Source organism: Natrix helvetica (genome assembly GCF_964273705.1).
Source record: "Natrix helvetica genome assembly, chromosome: 3".
NCBI classification, from domain to species: domain Eukaryota; kingdom Metazoa; phylum Chordata; class Lepidosauria; order Squamata; family Natricidae; genus Natrix; species Natrix helvetica.
The window spans coordinates 156016623-156031996 of NC_138549.1; the positions used below are offsets into that span (position 1 = coordinate 156016623).

General features: G+C 42.1%; 1 protein-coding gene across 2 annotated transcripts in view; it reads right to left on the bottom strand.

Moving 5' to 3' along the window:
- Positions 1–14948, bottom strand: part of RIPOR3 (RIPOR family member 3) — a 148468-nt gene extending 133520 nt beyond the window's left edge. For both annotated transcript variants that reach the window (XR_014174888.1, XM_081947038.1), the window contains exon 1: positions 14804–14948. The gene's annotated coding sequence lies outside the window, so the exon portion shown is untranslated. The remainder of the gene's footprint in view (positions 1–14803) is intronic.
- Positions 14949–15374: the final 426 nt, after the last annotated feature.

Genomic DNA, 15374 nt, shown 5'->3' on the forward strand with positions numbered 1-15374 from the left:
ACTGGCCACAGTTTTCTCAGGAGTCTTCTCCAGTACCAAAGTTCAAAAGGCTTCAATTCCCTTCTTCTCCTCCTATTTCAATGTTTCCATTAGAAAAGCAAAAATGTAATTACCTCTGATCCTTGCCAAAGTCACATCTCAGTGGCTGACCAAAATAAATTTCTGCTACTACTTTTTCATGGTTGCATAGAAATTAGGACTGTAAAGACTCTAAAGCCATCCTGAGAATTTCCAAAATAGAACATCAGCTTGGGGAAAGCTAATTGACAAGTGGAATGTATTTGAAGCAAACAGCACATCAGAAAATGGATTTTCCTAACTCTGGTACTAAAGCAGGAGTGTCAAACTGGATTTCATCGAGGGCCGGATCAGCATTGTAGTTCTTCGTGGGCTCGCAGGGTGAGGGGAGTGAGGGGGGGGGAGACAGGACAGACACCTCCTGCAGCACCCTGCTGGCCAAAACGGGGCAAGGGGGAACTGTGTGAAGGTCCCCCACACCTCACTTTCAGCCTCCATGGCCTCCTGCAACACTCTGTGGGCCAAAAAAACCCAGGCCACACAGGTGACCTGCGAGGCAGAGGTGGGTTGCAAATCCAGGGGCTACCGATTCGCTCATGCTCATGCGTGCGCACATGTGCAACACTTCTGCGCATGCAGAGAAGCATTCGGACGGGTGGGCGGAGCCTCACGCCATCGTCACTACCAGTTCGCCCGATCCAGGCCAAACCAGGAGCAACCCACCTCTGCTGTGAGGCCCCCCACATGGTCCACTTTCGCCAGCATTCCGCAGCACTCTGCCGGATGAAAATGGGCCACAGGAGGCCCTCATGTGGCCTGTTTTTAGCCTCCATGGCCTCTTGCAGCACTCTGCTGGGTGAAAATGGGCTGGCAGAGACCGTGCAGGGCCCATTTTGGCCGGCAGAGGCACCGCAGGGTGGTCCTTTGATATTTCCAGACTTCCCCATGGGCCAGAATTTGACACCTATACTAAAGTCTCTGAGTACAATCCCGTCCTCTTGAGAAGATCAACTAATTCCCATCTTGTGTGTTATCTCAGTAGCTGGGTTTAGATATTCCAGTGGGATAAGGCAGTCGACATGTCCAGTAGATTGTCCACTATCCCTAGAAAGGACACGGTGACGGCTAGCTTGACAAGCTCATGTTCGAGACCCAAGTGCTGCTGTGGGACAGGGTGAGCTCCTGTCCTTCGCTCCAGCTCCTCCTGGTGAGGGATGGTGACAGTGATGTCATCGGGTAAACCTTTCAACCCAGAAGTGCCTTGGTGCCCCCAGCATGAGTGCGATGTGATCTATAGACACAGATTAAAAGAAAGGGCTTTGAATCTCAAACTGGTCCTTATTTAAAGGTTCTTTCTTCACGAAATATCATATACATTTCATTCCAAAGTTCAGACTAGGCCAAATAATTTCCTGACGTTCTGCCAATCTACTTCCCCTCAAATTTTTGCTAAAGTCATGTCTGTAATACATTAAGCAGACACTGCAGACATGTATGATGCTATAGGCAGATATTTTTTCCAGCCTTTCCTATATGGAATTTACCCAGCAAACTCCTGAGTAATTAAATTCAAATATATTGTTTTCGTGTCCTGATTCTTTGCTCAGTACAAGCCATTGGAGAACTGGCTAAACAAATGTCAAACATTCTGGGAGGTGATTGTGAGAAGCAAAGGTTACTATCCCCAAAGCTCACATCTCAAATTCTATTCCCAGAACATCCATCCATCAAGATCCTATAAAAAGGAAAAGGAAATACCAGTCAGGTTCCCCAGGTGCATTAAAAATATCTTAATGATGCACAACAAATTCCTGTTGCAATTGGAGGAAAAATTCTCCTATGATGATCCATTACTGGGTTCAAATGTTAGCCTGTTCACATATTGCAACAAACCATGGTCTGTTTATCTACATATTATTATCATAATGGCCACAAAGATTTGTATTCACTACCTACATAGAAATAGACTTTTTTCTGTTGGTAAAACTGAGGAGTGGAAGTTTTCTAAAAGAGTTACGCAACTAACAAATGAAGCAATCCTCTGTTTTTCTGCAATAATTATCAAACAGCAGCAGTAAAACTGGAAAAAAAGAAATCGGAAGCAAAAATAGGGGTATTATTTCTCCTGTGAATAAAACTGAGGATAAGATTCAGACCATGGGTTAATTAAAATTGATGTTGGTTGCCAACTGGCATATGAATCTTGATTTCCACCAGAAATGTTGCCAATCCTTTCAGGGAGTCTTCCCAGACAGAACATTGCAAAGGAGATTGTCCAAATATTTCTCACCAGAGAATAGAATGGATCCTGCAGATCATCTCGTCCAACCCAGTGCCCATTGCAGGACTCCACTACTACAGAACCCCAAAGAGATGCTGATAGTTTATTGTTTGTGTTACTTCATTAAAAGAAATCCTCGAGTCCTCGTGGACAACCATTTAAATATGAGCCAGCAGTGTGCAGCAGCTGCCAAAAAAAGCCAACACAGTTCTAGGCTGCATAAACAGAGGGATAGAATCAAGATCACGTGAAGTGTTAATATCACTTTATAAGGCCTTGGTAAGGCCACACTTGGAATACTGCATTCAGTTTTGGTCACCAAAAAGATGTGGAGACTCTAGAAAGAATGCAAAGAAGAGCAACAAAGATGATTAGGGGCTGCAGGCTAAAACATATGAACGGTTACAGGAACTGGGTATGTCTAGTTTAATGAAAAGAAGGGGAGACATGATAGCAGTGTTCCAATATCTCAGGGGTTGCCACAAAGAAGAGGGAGTCAAACTATTCTCCAAAGCACCTGAGGGCAGAACAAGAAGCAATGGATTGAAACTAATCAAGGAGAGAACCAACTTAGAACTGAGGAGAAATTTCCTGACAGTTAGAACAATTAATCAGTGGAACAGCTTGCCTCCAGAAGTTGTGAATGCCCCAACACTGGAAGTCTTTAAGAAGATGTTGATAACCATTTGTCTGAAGTGGTGTAGAGTTTTCTACAGGAGGTTGGACTAGAAGACCTCCAAGATCCCTTCCAACTCTGTTATTCTGTTCAAAAAATGAACAAGTGACTCATTGGGCCATTGAAATATTTTATTGCCATCTGACGTTTTTGGAACTGGTTAGGCAAGCTACATTGATTCCTGATTCCCCAAGATTCCTGTCATTGAAATAGAAGTAAAACATACCAGGTGGAGTCAAAAAGTGAAAATGGTGGGCACAACTGTGTTACTGAAGCCCAAACCATTTTTCTCCACATGTATGCCTAAGAAGTTTTTTTCTTCTTATTAGACTCCTCTTTGGTGTGTGTATGAATATATGTATCATCATCAAACATGCAGCCTCTTCTGCATGTTTCCAACCTATACAGTCCTGAGCTTTCTTTTTCCAATTGGGTCCACAATATTTGCTGATGTTGTCAATCCATCTTGCTTTAGGTCTCTTTAGGTGGATGCTTTTTATCAAGTGGAATCCATTCTATGACTGCCTTGGTCCACCTGCTGTGTGTGTGTGGGAGGGTAGGTAAGTAGGTAGGTAGATTGGTATACTGGATGTAGGTGTGTGTGTGTTTCTATTGTTATAGATTTACATTTTTTACTTTCCATTGCAATACTTATTCAAGATTTGCAGTGTTAAAGTTTTAGTACATTTCCTCTGGCTCATTTGTTGTTATGTTTTCATTATTTGCTCGCTCTGTTCCTTAGAAAACAAAAATTCTAAATGTTCCTTTGAACATTTACCTCTCCCAGTCCAGTTTATACATATAAAGAGATGTTTATATGACATGTTTATAAGAAAGCAACAAGGCAACAGTTAGCATCTTAATAGCGCATGAATGACCTGTTTGCAATTCACACATCTCACTAAAGCATCCAGTTAGGCTTTGTTTGTCCCTGGGATGATACTTTTTTTATATGACTGATTCAATCTTTACTTATGCAGATTTATCAAAAGTGCTATTTTAAGACAGGAGGGGGGGGGAACTCCCCAATAAAATGTAGCTGAACTTTCATCCAAGACCTCATAAATATTTTAAAGTAAATAACTATATATAATACTAAAAAGTAACAATCATGTAAACAACTTGTAATTTAAGGCAATCTAAGTTTATATTACATAATATAACCCATACTGCAAAGGTTTCTGTTTGAGATAAATACAAACTTGGCAGAAATAGATCAGGATTAACTAGTATGTTCCTGGATTACAGGTCAGTGTTTCTTTTTTCTAATATAAGCTCTTCAGTCATCCCACAATAGATGTGTGCTTGTCTATGCAAGTCATCCCATCAGTATAGCTCACAAAGGGCTAGAGGCTGAAAAAACATTCAGAGGTTCATAATTTTTTTAAAAAAAACATATTTTGAAGACTGTCTTTATAAGAGATTATTAAATCCCAGCATTATTGTTTTTGATCTGCACAGATGTTATCATATTTCTCTATATCTGACATCCTGAACTATTCTTTTAAAACTTGTTTAATATTAGGAATCATTCTACATAGTAAAATTTTTACATTGGAAAGAGGGTGTGAATCGATCAATCAATCAAATAAATAAATATCTTCTCATGACATTATTCTCATATGAGCTCACCTCAGATCACAAGGATGTGTTTGATAATATGACAAAATTAGTGGACCAGAGGAATGCTGTGATATAGTTTACTTGGACTTCAGTAAGGCATTTGATAAGGTAGACCATAACCTACTACTAGATAAAGTAGAAGTATGTGGGTTAGACAGCATCACCACCAGATGGATTCGTAACTGGCTGACCAACCGCAGTCAACGTGTAGTCCTCAATGGAACTGCATCTACATGGAGGGAAGTATGCAGTGGAGTACCCCAAGGCTCTGTTTTGGGCCCAGTACTCTTCAACATCTTCATCAATGATTTGGATGAGGGAATAAATGGGGAACTCATCAAATTTGCAGATGACACCAAGCTGACAGGAATAGCCAATGCTCCAGAAGATAGGCTTAAGATACAGAAGGATCTTGACAAATTTGAACATTGGGACTATCTAATAAAATGAAATTCAATGGTGAAAAGAGTAAGGTTCTACATTTAGGCAACAAAAATGAAATGCACAGGTACAGTATAGGTGGTACCTTGCTCAACAGTAGTAACTGTGGGAGGGATCTTGGAGTCCTAGTGGACAACCATTAAAATATGAGCCAGCAGTGTGCAGCAGCTGCCAAAAAAGCGAACACGGTTCTAGGCTGCATAAACAGAGGGATAGAATCAAGATCATGTGAAGTGTTAATACCACTTTATAATGCCTTGGTAAGGCCACACTTGGAGTACTGCATTCAGTTTTGGTCACCATGATGTAGAAAAGATGTGGAGACTCTAGAAAGAGTGCAGAGAAGAGCAACAAAGATGATTAGGGGACTGGAGACTAAAACATATGAAGAACAGTTGCAGAAAATGGATATGTCTAGTTTAATAGAAAGAAGGACTAGGGGAGGCACGATAGCAGTATTCCAATACCTCAGGGGTTGCCACAAAGAAGAGGGAGTCAAACTATTCTCCAAGGCACCTGAGGGTAGAACAAGAAGCAATGGGTTTAAACTAATCAAGGAGAGAAGCAACTTAGAACTGAGGAGAAATTTCCTGACAGTTGGAACAATTAATCAATGGAACAGCTTGCCTCCAGAAGTTGTGAATGCCCCAACACTGGAAGTCTTTAAGAAGATGTTGGATAGTCATTTGTCTGAAACCGTATAGGGTTTCCTGCCTAGGCAGGGGGTTGGACTAGAAGACCCCAAGGTCCCTTCCAACTCTGCTATTGTATTGTATTGTTTCTTGTAAAACTAAAAGCATTTTTAAATTATCTGTGGGGTGATTTGATACAAACCGTATTTTGGCCTTGAGAAGACTGCCAACTTCTTCCCTATGTAATAGAGCTCGAGAGTCTAATAATTATATTAAACAGAAAAATAAATCTTCTGTTTAATAGGTTTAAACCGGAAAATAAATAGCTCTAGAACTGAACAGTTTCACCTGGAATATTTGTGTCAAAGGTTCAGGAATGGTGAGAAGGCAGGATAAGAGCTCAGTTCCCTTTGGGGGTATGATTTCCATAAACAATGGTATTGTTTCTTCTCTTATCACACTCTTCTTATTTTTGATCCTGTGTCTTTACATCCTGGCTGTTGTATTACTCCTTTATCTGAGCCTTATTCTGTCTATGCCTGCTTTATTCTAACTGGTGCAATGAGCAGAGATAAAAAGCTGTACTGATAGCCTGGGAAAAGGTGTTAGATACAAAGAAGACTCCTATCAGATTCATCTCCTGGTGGGGATCTTTCCTATCCCAGCCCCACTAAAGAAACCCATGTGTTTCTACAAGGGCAGTCTTAATAAAAAGCTTTTGTGTTGTTAATCCCATATTGAGACTAAAAGGCCACTATATGGTTGGACTTTCCTTTCCTTTCTCATTTCCTTCACTTCCCTTTCCTTCCTCCTCTTCCCCTTCCTTCCTTCCCAGTTCCATTTAGTTTATCTTTATCACTATAAAGTATGTGAGGGTTTTTTTTTCCACTATACAACTGTATTGTATACAATTACAATTAATCAGTGGAACAGCTTGCCTCCAGAAGTTGCGAATGCTCCAACACTGGAAGTCTTTAAGAAGTTGTTGGATAGCCATTTGTCTGAAACGGTATAGGGTTTCCTGCCTAGGCAGGGGGTTGGACTAGAAGACCTCCAAGGTCCCTTCCAACTCTACTATTGTATTATTGTATTATTATTGAGTCGGGGTATGGTGGTGATGATACATTCAACTATTTTTAAAAAAATAAACATTTTTTAAAATCACCATAAGAATCTTATATTGACATTAGACAGCAAATACTAGAAGGGTAAGAAGAAGAAGAAGCAAGTTCCTGAAAGATGGTTGTGTACATCATGACAGCATTGTATACTTTGGGCCCTTCTTGTTTTCTATGCTTGGTTGTTGTTGTTTTTGCAGACATTCCATTACCAAACTGGGTGACATCATCAGTGGAGAGGGGAATGAACTTTGTGGGCTGAGAAAAAAACAGCTGAAACAATTCGGTCTACAGTAGCTACAGTACATAGATTTTCTCTGTTTGACTCTGTCAGCCAAGCTCCTTGCCCAGATTCATGTGTTCTAGAGGGCTCTCTTCTGTCATCAATGCAAGATTCAAAAAGAAGTCTAATTAGTTGCTCTTTTTGTGGTAAGGTCAGGTGCAGGTAGGTCCACCTAGCTCTGAAGAAAAGGTGCCAAATAATAATGAGTGACTAAATCTAGGAACTCTATGAATTTCCATCTTTCCTCTACAAGAAGGTGAGATCTCCTGGAATTCCCTCAGATTCTGTGTCATCATCCTAGCAACAAGTCAATTATGGCAAGCATTAACAGCTTCTCCTTGCTTAAACTCAACCTCCGTCCTGAATTCATGCTGTCATCCAACCATCACAACAACTCACCAGTAGACCTCCTTTAATTAATCATTAATCTATATATTAATGGGCTCCCCAATCTAGCAACATAAGAGAATGAAAACAGAGCGTTCTGGGAACATTCATCAAGGTCCACAGCAGAACATCCAACACCATGTTATTCTGTGATGAGCCCCATTGAAATTTTGATGCTGATCAAATGATGCAGGAGGTTCTCTTTTTCCACCATTCCGAGGGATGGCTAATCCCACCACCCTCCCAAGCTGCTCTCCACTTTTGGAAGAGCAAACTTACTAGAATATATATTGCTATATTTTGCCTCTATGGTTTCCTCTCTGCAACAAATAGGAGTGAGAGAGAAAATCACAGAGCCACAGAATTCTAGGCTGTCATTCTACTTGAAGCTAATTTATTGTTTTTCTCTGTTTACAGCTATGTCACTAAAACAGAAACAGATGACATGGAATTGGAAAGGGCTATTCATGCCCCCAAGTCCAATGCTCTCCTCAGTGAAGAAATCCAAATTAAAGATGAAGTTGGATAATTTAACCTTTGGACCGTTATCTCACTGGATAATTGGTTCCATCGTTAAACTGTTCTTACTGTTATGGAATTTTATTCTAACATACACTTGGAAGCTGAATCCATTATTTGATATTCTGCTTTCTGTAATGAGGGAGGACATAGCTTGACCTTCCACAAGGTGTCCTTTCTGATAGCTAAATAGGTTTTCAGTCATCATATCCCAAGACTAACCATCTCTAGCAGCTTCCCCCATCCTAGATAGATCCTTCTTGATCTTCTGCCCCCACCAATATCATCCTCATTACTCTCCCCTTGGCCTGTTCCAAATCCTCTGAACTGTGGTGCCGAAAATGGGACGTAGCAAAGATGTGATCAAGAATAGAGGTAAATTATATAATTGTTACCCTAAGGTTCTCCAACCTTTCTGAAGCAGTGGATGTTTCTAGACTTTTGAGAGTTATAAGTACTCTCACAAAATGGTTGCCATGCTAGATGTGGCCAACCATAAAACAGTCATGTACAAAGCACCGGCCTTCAGTCACTCGCCCTTTTATTTGCAAATAATGTCTTTTGGATTTTTTGTGACAGCTAGGCACAACAATGAAAATATTGCTAACCAAATGAGCGATGTTACAAGGCAAACCCTTTATCTACCTGCATGTCAACTTTCAATGCATGTACAAAAATATTTTTGTTTGCATCATAACATAATGGTGTGTGTTATCTTGCCCAACAACCTCATAGATGCCTATATGCGTGGCAGCTGATTCTTCAAAATGCACCTTGGTTGGAAGAGCCAGACTTCATCCCATAAACAGAAATGAGCCATTTATTCAAATTTGCAAGACACCCAAGAATTGTTGATAATAACAAAGTAAACATACAACCATAACTGCTGTGCTGCAATTCCAGGGAAGTCCTATAGAAGGAGAGAGTCTGAACCTACTTCCAAGTCATTTTCCTTCCTGCCAGATTTCTTTGCCCCATGCTTTGGACACCTATCTCCTATGTCCTTGATTTCATAGGGATGAGATTTGTTGTGCTACTGTTTTTCACTGTTTTTAACTCGCACAGGTACTCTGCTTTGCAACAAGTTCGATTCCCATCTGTGCTTCTAAGAATTAAACATAAATAAAATTAAGCAGGGCAGGGAACTGGCAGGGGACAAGGGACATGTTAGCAGGTGCCGTGTTGGACACCCAGGCATTAGACTCTTTGTGGCTTGTAGCTAGACGAAAATTAGAATAAAGGTCTGAAGCTTGATACAGTCATCATCCGAAGAAATCCAAGCTAAAGGTAAGAGCAGGCAAGAAACTGATAAATGAGTTCTGTGGATTTTTTTAAACAACAGAGAGTCATATGACACCTTAAAGACTAACACATTTAAGATGATTTGGGGGATTTCTATCCACTTCATCTATCACAATAAACTGTCCTTGCCATGCAGAGAAAAAAGGAACACTACAATTAATACTAAATAAGGGACTCTCTCAGTGGTGGGATTTTAAAAAATTTAATACTGGTTCTGTGGGCATGGCATGGCTTGGTGGGCGTGGCAGGGGAAGGATACTGCAAAATCCCCATTTCCACCCAACAAGCAGGGCAAGGATACCGTAAAATCTCCATTCCCTCCCCACCCCACTAACCTGCTTTCCAGCTCCTTCCTCCTGTGCAGGGCAACAGAAAAAGACCCAGCCAATCAGCTGGGATTCGCGAAGTGAATAGATGGGGGCGGAGCCTGCCAGAGGTGGTATTTCCCAGTTCTCCGAACTACTCAAAATTTCTGCTACTGGTTCACCAGAACCAGTCAGAACTGGATAAATACCACCTCTGGACTCTCTCCTTAAATAAGAGGCAAAGCTAAATCCTGGATCTCCTAACAACGTCGGCTTAACTCATACACTGAACTGTTTGTATTCCCTTCTTTTACTCTTCTCTGCAGCTTCCCTGTTTAGTAGAGACAATGGGTTCAGGGCTAAATCTCTTCTGCACCCACCCGAGGATAAGCATCTGCCTTTGCAAGTTGTCTTTCTCCTCTGAAAGCTCACCTCTCCTCCTCTCAGAAAAATCATTCTGAAACTTACCGCTAAGGAGGTATGTCCATATTTACTTATGCTATTCTCTGTGTTAGCTTCCTTCTTCTTGCGTAGGGAGTCTTCTTCTTCGCTGATGACGTAAAATTATTTAACACCACTGACAATGCTGCTGCCCTACAAAGCAACCTTGACTGTGTGTCAGAATGGTCGCTCAATTGGCAACTCAAGATTTCAACTAACAAATGCTGTGTCTTACACATTGGCAACAAAAATCAGAACACCAAATACAAGCTGGGCGGATACAACCTCATAGATGACCCTCACTCTGTCAAGGACTAGGAGTACTCATCACAAATGATCTAAACCCCAGAGTTCACTGTAACAGCATTGCCAAAAAAGGCATTAAGAGTTGTTAACCTAATTTTGCAAAGCTTCTTCTCCAGCAACATTGTACTGCTAACTAGGGCATACAAAACCTTTGCCAGACCAGTTTTCGAATACAGCTGGTTTGCCTGGAATCCACACTGTATATCACACATTAATATGATCAAGCAGGTCGAGAGGTATTTCATGAGAAGAGTCCTCCACTCCTCTGCTCACAATAGACTCCCTTATGCCACCAGGCTCAAAGTTTTGAGCTTGGACAATCTGGGACTGCAACGGCAGTGGTCGGACCTAAGCATAGTACACCAAATTGTCTGCTATAACGTCCTACCTGTAAATGACTACTTCAGCTTCAACCACAATAATACACGGGCAAACAACCAATACAAACTCAAGGTAAACAGCTCCAAACTCAATTGCAGAAAATACAACTTCAGCAACAGTTGTATTGCTGTTCAATGCCTGGAATGCTCTACCCGAGTCCCTCAAACCACCATAGCTTTAACCTTAAATTGTCTACCATGGACCTCACCCCATTCCTAAGAGGTCCATAAAGGGGGCATGCATAAGCACACCAGCATGCCTACCGTCCTTGTCCTACTGTCTCCATTTATTTGCATTCATTTCCTTTGTTCGTGTCCATGTTCATACTGGCTACCCTGTACATGTTTGACAAACAAATAAACAAACAAACAAATAAATAAAAATGTTCAAAAATCCTCTATGTGGCCTACCAGGGTTGCCTACTGTCTCTCCAAGTATTTCCACCAACCCCACTGCCGTTATTACAATTGTTCAGGTGGGACGAGTGTGAAAAGATATAGACTATATACTTCAACATTGTTCATTTTGTTGTTCTCCAAGTGACAGAATTCACACAATACAATCTACACACCTCTAACCACAGGAGAACAAAACACAGTAAGAGGCTGTGCCCAAATGAAGGGGAAAAAGTCATATTAACACTTAAAGTCCCAGCTTGGTTCATTCAACAGCTAAGACAATGATCGAGTTTCCAGAATATACTGAAAAATAGGTTTCCCAGTCTTTTAGCTATAATGCTTTGTACGAACCCAGCCATTGTGTTCAATTTCAATTGTCATAATCCCCCAGCCAGCTGTTGGTTGGGAAATTTTTGGCAATTAGTCTTACACATCTGGAGAGCACTAAGTTGAGGAAACCGTGTGTGTGTTTGTGTGTGTGTGTGCACACGCATGCACACATGCATGTCTGTCTCTCTCTGTGTGTGTATTTCAGTCTATAATTTCTTTATTAGTATGCCATGCATTTTGTTTCAACACAGACATTTCATTACATTAAACAGATCTACATTCTAGGATGAAACTGGATTTCTCTGGAAGCTGAGAGTCAGAGTTTCTCAGGGTAGAGATGTCAGTTATATCAAAAGGCATACAAGGCAAAGAAGGACGGCGGGAAAAGTCCATTAAAATAAGGGAAGGGGGTGGGGAAATATTGGAATTAAACTAGTATAAAGATGAAATTACAATTTCATGTTGACAGAGGTGAATCAGCTGTTTTTGTGACTTCTTCCTAATCCACAATGAATACTTTTATCTTGCCAAGCATGTTGTACATCCAAGGGGCCTTAGGCTGAATTCAGGCCTAAAGACTAGTCAAATCATCCTGAGCTGTCTGTCTGAAAATTTTTGCCAAGTTTTGCCAGCAAGCTTGACAATTTCCATATGGTAAAAAGGTAAAGGTTTTCCTTGCACATATGTCCTAGTCATTCTCGACTCTAGGGGGCGGTGCTCGTCTCTGTTTCAAAATTGAAGAGCCAGCGGTGTCCGAAGATGTCTCTGTGGTCATGTGGCCGGCATGACTAAACACTGAAGGCGCACGGAATGCTGTTACCTTCCCACCAAAGGCGGTCCCTATTTTTCTACTTGCATTTTTATGTGCTTTCGAACTGCTAGTTTGGCAGAAGCTGGAACAAGTAATGGGAGCTCACTCCGTTATGCGGCACTAGGGATTCGAACTGCCCAACTGCCGACCTTTCTGATTGACAAGCTTAGTGTCTGAGCCACTGTGTCCCTTTCCATGTGGTTTATTAGCTAAAAATAACAGAATGGTATATCCCTGATCTGCTATTGTGGACTGGTTCCACAACTGAAATCTCTGTGCATTTCCATAGTTGCATTAGCTAAGCCTATTCAGTATCACTAAGCCATAACATAACAATACCCTCCCACAAACCAAGCGCACAATTGCTGTGTTTACATACAGAGATGATTGTAGGGAGGAATCAGAATTTACAAGATGGCAGATGAAATGTTGCAATCCAAGCCATGCCCACCAAGGGGTTGGGCTTTGATAACAATGGCATACCTGCCATCTTGCCTATTATGAGTCACTCTGAAAAATCCTGATGTTTATATAAAATGTTTTGCCCAACCGAATGAATAGCCTATTTCACGCAACATATTAAGACAATGCCAAACCACCAACCTTTCAACTCCAATTTAAACTAGTCTGGGTTTTAGGAAACCAAATCCAGGGTACGTCTGATGTATTGTTTTGGATTAGCATGCTATGTGAATCGAAGCGACTGTACTATAGAAGGGGGGGGCAGAACCTGGTCTAAGCAAATTAACTCCAACCCCTGCATGAATTCTGTTATCTAACCTTGAGACAAGATAGGCAGCCTATAAATTTTATACATAAATAAATACCCCAATCCAGTTAGTTAAGAAGATTCATGTGCATAATTGGACCTTCATGTGTGGACATGTTCTTTTGTTCTTTGCATATAGTATTTTCAACAAATCATAGTTAACACAACTGTGGTTAAACATGATGCTGTAACCGCCAATACATGTCCTTATTCTGTATTGCTGCTGCAATCCTACACCATTTACCTAACAACAAATACTATTAAACTCAGTGAAAAATATTTTGGCATAGAAATACACTGGTTTGCCACTGGATCACATCTGTAATTAGCTTTGGTTTCTCATCTTTTAAAGGGGTGAATAATAAAGATTCCTGCATGAAGCAAAATAAATATGACCCGACGGTCTATTTTAAGCATACTTCTAATAATGATTTTTCTGTGATTTCCAGCACATCCTTCCGCAAGTCAATACACCTTCAAGCTTAGTATGAAGTGTGGTCTCAGGCATATTTACTTGGAAATGAGTTTATGGAAGAGTTTAGCTTAGTTTATTTGGTGGAGATTTGCATTTGAGGCGTCAGCAGCAAAAGCAGAGAAACATTTTTTGTTGTTGGACCAAGTGTATATTTTCAAAGGACCCAGAATGTAAAAATATAAGAATATTAAAAAGTCCAATATTTGACATTGCTTAGTTTCCAACCAAGTACAGACCAGAAGAAGATGGGCCATGGCCATTTACTCTTTACTCCCTTCCTACTAGCTGATATTAGGCACAATGCTCATCATCCTATAGGCATGAAACAATAATCAAGTCTACGAGCCATTCCTAGCCTGTTTTCCAGGAATGTTTTCTGTTGTCTTTTAAAACCACCTAAGTTAATATCTATCCCCACATCTGATGCTAGCAAACTTCACAGTTTAATTTAGGTTCTGCAAAGAATTCCTTCTTCTTTGCTTTCAGTCCTGAGTGTCTAGTAATGCTTGGAGTGCTCACACTGTGAGGAAGAAGAGCTTGGCTCCAAAAACATTTTCCATATCACCCAAGCCCCCTTCCATGGGCTGTTAAACAGCTCCCCTTCCTTCTTTTCCATCCCAGTTATCCTAAAAAGCCAGCCCTTTTAATCTTTTTGAAGGGGAGCCAGTCTAATCGCCCCACATCCTTCTAATTGGCTTCGTTGGCATCCTTCCCCATCTATAGCATCATGTCTGACATGTGGTGACCAGGACTGTATACAGTTTCCAAACTGTAGCCTCACTATAAATTGCTATAACGGCATTTCTATGTTGGCGGGTTGTTTTTTTGTTTTGTTGTTGTTGGGGGGGGGGGGTTCCAATGAAACACGGAGTTTTCCCACCCCCTTTACCTTTAGACTGGCTGGATTTTCATTCAGCAAGAAGCTCTTAGTTTATGGTGTTTGTCTTTTCTAGTTAGTCCCTATGGCTAGCTCAGACGATCTCATTGAGGTGCTGACATTTGGAGTCGTTTTGTGTTTTTTTTCCCCCAGAGGAGAAAGCCGTCATAAAACAGAGTTAAGAGTTGTCTCCAAAAGCCAGCCGGATTCCCTTCTCTTTTGTCTCTTCCAAACACGTCCTTAAATCAAAAAGTCTGGGATCCCGCGCCAGTTTCTCTTGACCTGGGTCAATTCAACACACAGAGACACACACAGGTAAGGCACCGGCTCCGGCAGGCTTAAACTCCGCCCTCCCGTCCCTTCCCCTCCCCAAATTCCCCGCTTCACCTTTCCTTCTCGGCTTCCCCGCCACCCCCACTCCAACTCCTACCTTTGCTACATCTCCAGACGCGGCACCCGGGGGGCGAGCAGCTTTTCCGTCCTCCTGGACAGCGACGCCACCGAGCGCACAAGCGGCTTCCAGCACGGTTGGAGGGGAGCCCGGGTCTCCACGCCCTCTGGGTTGTTCTCCGTCCCTCCTTCCCCGGCTGGGTTTGGAGATCTGCCCGTGACTCGCTCGCTCGCTTTCCCCCCGCAGCTCTTCCTTTGCTGGGCTCTTGCTGCCTGCGACGTCCCGATAGCGGCAGCTTTATCGAGCCCTCGCAGCTTCTCGGCCGAACCAGGCGCCTCTTCCTGGAAGACGCGTGCAGTGGCGAGGCCGGGGACGAGAAGCATCTGCCTGCTGTCGCCGCCTCTGCTCCGCGCCTGTTGCTCCTTCTCCTCCTCCTCCTCCCCTCCCTCCTCGACCCCCTCCTAGGCTCGCGGGGAGGGGAGGCTGGGAAAACGTGGAGGTTTCCCTCGCGTGAGACCCGTTTGGGACGATCGGGGACCGGAGGTGCAGGTCCAACCTTCCTCCACTGCCCCTGTAGCAACGCCATCTCCTTCCTCCCCAAAGCTGCTAG